Source organism: Nannospalax galili, unplaced genomic scaffold (assembly GCF_000622305.1).
Source record: "Nannospalax galili isolate Female #2095 unplaced genomic scaffold, S.galili_v1.0 scaffold2200, whole genome shotgun sequence".
NCBI lineage: Eukaryota > Metazoa > Chordata > Mammalia > Rodentia > Spalacidae > Nannospalax > Nannospalax galili.
The window spans coordinates 96977-104439 of record NW_008346478.1 but is presented as its reverse complement, the minus strand read 5'-3'; the positions used below and the strand labels follow the sequence as shown (position 1 = coordinate 104439).

General features: G+C 46.0%; 1 pseudogene; it reads left to right on the top strand.

Annotated features, from left to right (window-relative positions):
- Positions 1 to 1086: 1086 nt before the first annotated feature.
- The window catches only part of LOC115071999, a 22031-nt pseudogene continuing 15654 nt past the window's right edge, over positions 1087 to 7463 (top strand).

Below are 7463 nucleotides of genomic sequence, written 5' to 3'. Positions count from 1 at the left end.
TTCTGAACTCTGGGGCCCAGCACAAGAAGGCAGTAACTGTTTCAAAACATTCATGTCGCAAGAGGTCAGCAATACAGCCATGGTGCCTTAACTTCATCCTTGAGAGCTGGGTATCATAAACACAGGAAGCCTATATTGCTAAGTGATAAATAATATGAATTAGTGACAGTGAAAACACAACAAAACAGGAGAGCGCATTTCTGACAAAAGACGTCTTCCCTTAGAACCAGCTGTCTGACAAGGCCTGCAGCACATGGCCTCAGGGCATGCCCAGCAAAGTTGTGGGGAGGTCAGTCCTTCTTGGTCAAAAAGCTGATACTGTGTACTGCATTAATATAAACGAACCATGTTTTTGGTGCTGGGCGTGGTAGCACACACCTTTAATCCCAGCACTCAAGCAGGCGGATCTCTGTGAGCTGAAGGCCAGCCTGGTCTACATAGTGAGGTCTAGGCCAGTTGGGGCTACAGGGAGACGCTGTCTGAAAAATCAACATCTGGGCTGGGAATACAGCTCAGCGTTAAGAGTGGTTGCAAGTGCGAGGCCCTAAGTTCAAGTCCCAGTGTGGCAGCAACCCGCACCCACATCTGACTGGGTCATTCTTACTACCCCACCTCCCCAAGCCTTCCTGAAGGACCTTCTGGTCAAACACATCTGCCGGAGACAAGTGACGCTCCCTCACCCTTTGTCCTCATTGGTTATAGGAAAGAGCTGCTTGGACGAGGATTTCCAAGAAACTTTTCCTCCAGCGTCTCACTCAAAAAAGGACAGAACAGCACCCAGACTGGAGGAAGGGTTGGTCCCTTTGGGTGCCACTTCCTAAAGGAAAATAAAATACCTTTCTTCTGAAAGACCTGATCCTCCTGTGTTTCCCAGCACTACTGTTTAAAATTCACTTGGACGTGCAAAAGGGCGCGTGGAACTCCCCGTGTGCCCTGCGGTCACCACACCAATCCCTGCTCCGATCCCGCCTACCAAACCTTAGAGCACTGAGTTTTCCCGGCTCATCCGTTCTCTCCACTGGTACTCCCACTTTCCAGGAGCTGCAACTTCCTTGCCAGATTTTCATCGTGGAGTTCAACCCGCACATGCACCCTGGCCGCCTGGTGTTATTGAAGGACTTTCAACTCCCGTTGACAGGATCCCTGGCTCGCCACGCGACCACCTCATCCGCACCTCATCCGCACCTCACGATTATTGTTCCTGTTCTCCAACTTGTCTCTGACAACCTGAAACACAGTCCCTCCTCCAATCATGAATCTGCCTTCCTTTGGAACTCATCTATACACATCCTTCGTTTTGGGGAGAGGAGTTTAAGATAGAATCTCATTCTGTACCCCAGGCTGGCCTGGGACTCACAGCTATCCTTCTGTCTCAGTCTCCCAAGTGCTGGGATTACAGATGTGAGCCATAATGCCTAGCTCAGATTCTTCCTAATTAAATATCGAATTTTGTTCAGTTTTAGTCATTGTGTTTTATTTTAAAAATTAATGGAACCAAGGGGCAGGAGAGATTGTTCAATGGTTAAAAGGTGCTTGCTACTCTTGCAGAGGACCTGAGTTCCACTCCCAGCACCCATGCATTGGCTCACAACTGCCTGTGACTCCAGCTCCAGGGGAACTGACACGTCTCTCAGGCTTCCACAGGCACCTGCATGTATGTTGTGCACACACATACATTCATGTGCACACATATACACTTAAATAAATAGGCAGATAAAATCATTGAAAAAATAATGGAGCCAGGGTGAGGCTATAGCTCAGGGTTAGAATACTTATCTAGCATGCACGAGGCCACAGATTCAATCCTCAACATGGAAAAAGTTATTGGAACCAATTTGTGCTTTTATCTTTTCTTACATATACGTTATAGTATTGCTGCATTGTATTTTAAAATTAATTTTATATATCTATCTTTATTGTGGACTCTAGTCCCTGTAGAAGATCTACACCATATGTCTTTTTGTGCCTCCAGCATTAGAAGACCCTCTGAATTCCCTGGAAGCTCCTGAACTTATGAATTGAGTATCGTTCACTAGATTGACTGTGTGTGTAACATACAAATGGAGGCTCCTTGCTTAAAATTCACTGCCTGCACACTGGTCAGTGTGCAGAGAGTGAGACACTGTGGAGTGTCTGGCCCTGTGTGGGACATCTATATCACACCCATGGCTTAGAGATCTTCTCAGAAGAGAGGGCAGAAAGTTCGTAAGAGCCGGAGGTGGTGGGTGACTACAGGAGCTGTTTCACAGACAGCAAGGCAGTTGCACCTGTGAACTCATAGCCACAGTGTCAGCATGCACAAGACCCGCGCAAACTCAAGCCAGGCAGAATCCCAGCATGGGGGGCGGGGCGGTGAGCATGAACAAACTCCAACTCTTTGTAGAGGAGTTATTGGCATTTGGGAGAGGAAGAGTCAGTATTCTTTAAGGCTGTGACCCCTGGTAGGTTGACCATCCTCCAGAGCAGGGTCCACTCAACAAAAGGAAAAAGAAAAAGGAATGCAAAGTGTGGTGGGTAGGGGTGTAGCGGCGGATCTGGGAGGAGCTGGGGGAGGGGATATGATCAAAATACATTGTGTGACATTCCCGAAGAATTAATAAAAATATTTTTTAATTTTAAACTTTATTTTTTAATTCTTTTAAATTTTATGTGTATGCACGTAAGTGCACCCGTGTCGTGCAATGCCCATGGAGGCCAGAAGAGGCTGTCGGATCCCCTGGAACTGGAGTTACAGACAGTTGTTAGCTGCCATGTGGGTGCTGAGATTTGAACCCGGGTCTTCTGCAAGAAAAACCAGTGTTCTTAACCGCTGAGCCATCTCTCCAGCCCAGTAAAAGTTTTTTAAAAATTCACTAACTGATGAATATGGTTAGAATCACTACAGCCAAAATACAAGTAGACCTCAAAAACATTTTTCTGACTGTGAAGATTTAGACATAGAAACATGTGGAAGAGAAACAATCCTTTCCCATCCATAAAACTTCCTTTTCATAAAAGTACTTAAATTGTCATAAAACCACTTCCTCAGCGGCTCCAGCAACAACCTTGTGTATGTAGAGCAGCCACAGTTTTCTCTAGAAATGAGCGGATGGACTGAGTAGAGATGAGGGGACTGACCAGGCCCAGAGTCACGTCTTGACACCCCACTGTCTTCATAGTTCAGAGATCAGTCGTGGCAGAGCTGCCCATTTGGGTTTCTGAGTTTCTGTCTCATTCTCTCCCTCACAATCAGTCCTTGTGTCTCATCCCCTCACACCAGATGTGGGGCCTCCAGGAAGAACAGTCTGAGCTCAGCTCTGCGCTCATTCAGGGATCTTGTCAAAGGTTTTCCTAGAATAACCTATGAGAACCGTTAGATACCCATGTTTTTACCTTTTCGCTGTCCCTATTCGAGGCTGCTGCTGAGATGTCATTTCCTTCTCCAACTAGACATTGGTAACCTTGACCCTAGAGCTCCACCTTGGCTCATTCTCCAGACCTTGTCTTGTGACCCACATGTGCATGTTCAATGAAATATGTTCTATGTTGCAAAGTATGATGCTCAGCTTTCCCTCAGGAAAACAGCGATAAATGTGACTTCTCTATTGTGTATAGTTTGGAGGCCTTTTTAATTATTGAACTTCTCTTTTATTTTTGTTTATTTATTTATTTATTTATCTATTTATTTATTGGGTTTAAAAAAAATTTTTTTTGAGACAGGGTCTCCCTGAAGCCACAGCTGACCTGGAACTTACTATGTAGACCAGGCTGGCCTCGATCTCACAGAGATCCATCTACCTCTGCCTCCCAAATACTGGGATTAAAGGCATGTGCCACCACACTTGGCCTTTATTTCTTTATTTCTACCCAGAACAAAATTTAACTTATTCACCACGATAAAAGATACAATTTACTGTATTTATCTTTATGGCTGTTTATTTAATAATTATTCATGTAAGTACATGTGGTGAATGTGTGTGCATCACAATGACGATTTGAAACACAATTGCCTTCAACTGTCTCTTTTATATAAAAATTCTGCCTTGAAGTCTCAGGGATCATTGTGGAAGAGGGGGTGGAAAGACTGTGAGAGCTGGAGGTGATGGATGACCATAAGGAAGCAGAGTTTTCCAGGTAGCTGGTCAGTTACTCATATGAACTCACAGTAATGGTGACATCATTCACAAGTCCCATGCAAGCTCAAACCAGAGAAAATCCCAGCATAGACACGAGGAGCTGGGTAAGAAACGCCAACCCTATCTAAGGAAATGTGGCAACAGATGGCTGCTAGGAGCACAGAAATGGTCTCTTTCAAGCATGGGACTCTTGGTAGGTTAACCAGGCTCCAGTGGATGACCCATGGTGAAGGACATCTGGGGACACAAAGTAGACTCTATTGGCCTTAACACATATTATTAAGTTTGTGTTATTATTTAGAAACTTGTTCATTGCCTAGGATGGACTATTAGTGAAAAAAATACTAAAATATTAACAAAAAACATTCCCAGGACACACTTTGCAGAATGGATCATAAGGGTGCTGTTCAACAGGTTTATCAGTGTGTGTGTGTGTGTGTGTGTGTGTGTGTGTTGCCTGTGGAGGTCAGAGGTCAACCTCTGGTATCTTCTCTCAGTCACTATCTACCTCAGATTTTTGAGGCAGGGTCTTTACAGAGACTGAGGGCTGCTATTTTGGGCCAGGCTGGCTGGCCACTGAGTCCCACAGTTAGAGAGTTCTTAGCTGCCATGTGGGTGCTGGGAACAAAATGTGGGTCCTCTGCCAGAGCAGCCAGGACTCTTAGCAGCTGAGCCAGCTCTCCAGGCCCCTGAAAACAAATTTTGAAAAATAATCTTCCTATGGCCCTGCAGCAAGGTGGCTCAGCAGGTCAAGGTGCTTGCCGCTTAGCTTGATGACCTGAGTTCAATTCCCAGGTCCCATATGGTGGAAGGAGAAAAACAACTCCCAAAAGTTGTCCTCTGACCTCTACATGTGCACTGTCACATGCGAAACAGGCCTCCCCAAATAAATGAAATTCTATAAAAAAGGGGCTGATCGTGAGATCTGGAGGAAGGGGAGAGGAATCAAAAACTCTTCCCAGGTATGGAATTAACCGATGGGTCTGTGAGTGTTCTGAACACTCCATGGCAAACATTCTGGCTCTAAACTGAGCATGCCATGCTAAGGAATGATAAAACCTAGTCAAGCCGAATCAAAAACAACATTTGGAGGCAGAGGAAGCCCTGTCTACAATCAAAGTCCTCAAAGACAGATCTGTCCTCCAAGGTCACAGACCAAGTCAAAGGACTGAAGTTTCATCCAGACCCGGTTCTGATGACCACACTGCGTTCCCCAGACTCCTGCACAGGAGGACATTAACTGAAACCGGTCAGGATGCTGCACCCCTATGACTCCCCAGTCAGTCCAATCTCTGCTTTGAGTGGCTGCTGAGTGGCTGCTTTATGGGGTGGGGGCTATGGATAACCAGAAGGACCCTTTCCGGATGTGACACTAAAGTCAGACAAGCTGGAAACACCCTCAGATTTTCCCACACTACGGATCGACCGACAGTTTCCTTCTGTGTGTCAGAGATTTCCCTACCTGGTAAGTACAGATTGCTCTCTCCAATCAGAAGCTGGAATTCTGTGACATCATTAGTTACTAGGGAAGGCTGCTCCATGAGGTGTCCACAGGACCACGGTGTTTCCAGCACTGGGACATGTGAAAGACAGCAGCGACTTCATGTGAAGTGGGAGCAGTTCATTAACTTACTGAGATCCTCAGCATTGAGCTGTGGTGCAGTGAGGCCCAGGTTCAAGGTCGCCTGGCCTCATCCTCCCTTGACCTCCTTGACTCTCGAACACCTTCAGACAGAGTTGTCCAAACAGCCCTGTCTTGGTGAGGTCAAGGCTCCTGCAGTGCTCAGACTTGTGAATCAATCACTGACCTGTGCCAAGCTGGCTCACCACGGCGGCCCGCTTAAACTGTTTCAGATGTGACTGGATCAAAAATTTAAAAACTAAATAAAAGCCTTTTAAAAAATAATATTTTTTGATTATTTGAAAAACTCAAACAATATACAACGTATTTTGATCATATCCACAACTCCATCATCTCCCTCGACCTCCTCTCCATGATCCCTCCTCATTACATGTCGTATTTTTAATTTTTTTTATTAAAAAAATCACTGTGTCCAATTAGCGCCACCCATACACACATGGGTGTGAGGCTATGAACTGGGGCAACCTGCCAATGCCCACACTCCCAAAGAAAACTGCAAGTTTCCAAAGAGAAACTTTGTAGTGAATCTCTAACCAGCAACTGATGATGCAGTTCATGTTTGATGCTGATTGGCTCTTCAGCCCTGAGCTGCACAGCACAGCACCAATCCAGTAGATACCCTGGTTCTTAGTGCTTGGGATGTGGGCAGAAAAGGGATGCGGGCAGAAAAGGGATGCAGTTTCCACTGTGTGAGACTTGTCGGCTCTTCTGACCCAGGCTTCTCCTCTCCTCAGTATGGTGTGCCTGAGGCTCCCCAGAAGCTCCTGCCTGGCCGCTCTGACTGTGATACTGATGGTGCTGAGGCCTCCCATGGCTTTGATCAGGGATTCCCCCCCTCCCCCACGTAAGTGCGCCCCTGAGGTGCTGAGCCACTGTGGGTGGGGGACGGAAGGGAGCTGACGACCTCTTTTTTTTTGGCCAAGTCCCTTGAAACTTGTGATATTTTCTTCAGTGACAGCCCATCATCCTCATATGAAATTTAAATCGTTTTTCCCCCAAATAGAAGCCTGCTTGCACTGCCTCTGAGATTTGTTTGAGAGGTCTTCATATGTAAGCCCTTGCTTTTCAAGAGTCTCCCAGAAACCCTCCAGCCTTGCATCACATTCCCTCAGAGAAGATGTATAAATAGCCAGGGTGAATTAATTCCTCGTACAGCGCTTGTGTTCGTCATGTTGAGCTATGCCAGACAAACAGGATTCCTTAATATCCAAATTCTTATATATCCAAAGGTTTCTCTCAAAGTGTTATAGAGCATCAAAAGGAAGGGTTTTGCCCAGAAGATCCTGTGTTCTGTCTCAAGAGGCTGGGAGGCTGCTGCCTCTGCAGTTCGCCAGGCTGAACCAAGGGCATCATCTTTCTCCCTGAAGTCTAATGTTTAGGAGGCCTGTGTCCCTGTGTGGAGAAGCTCTGCTGGGTGCTGGCCTTAAAATTTTTTTTTATTTATTATTTTTATTTCATGTGTATGCATATAGGTAAGTGCACCCCTGATGTGCAGTGCCCGCCTGTGTGGAGAAGCTCTGCTGGGTGCTGGCCTTAAAAAATTTTTTTATTTATTATTTCTATTTTATGTGTATGCATATAGGTAAGTGCACCCCTGATGTGCAGTGCCCGTGGAGGTCAGAAGAGGCTGTTGGATCCCCTGGGATCTCCTGGAACTGGAGTTACAGACAGTTGTTAGCTGCCATGTGGGTGCTGGGAATCAAACC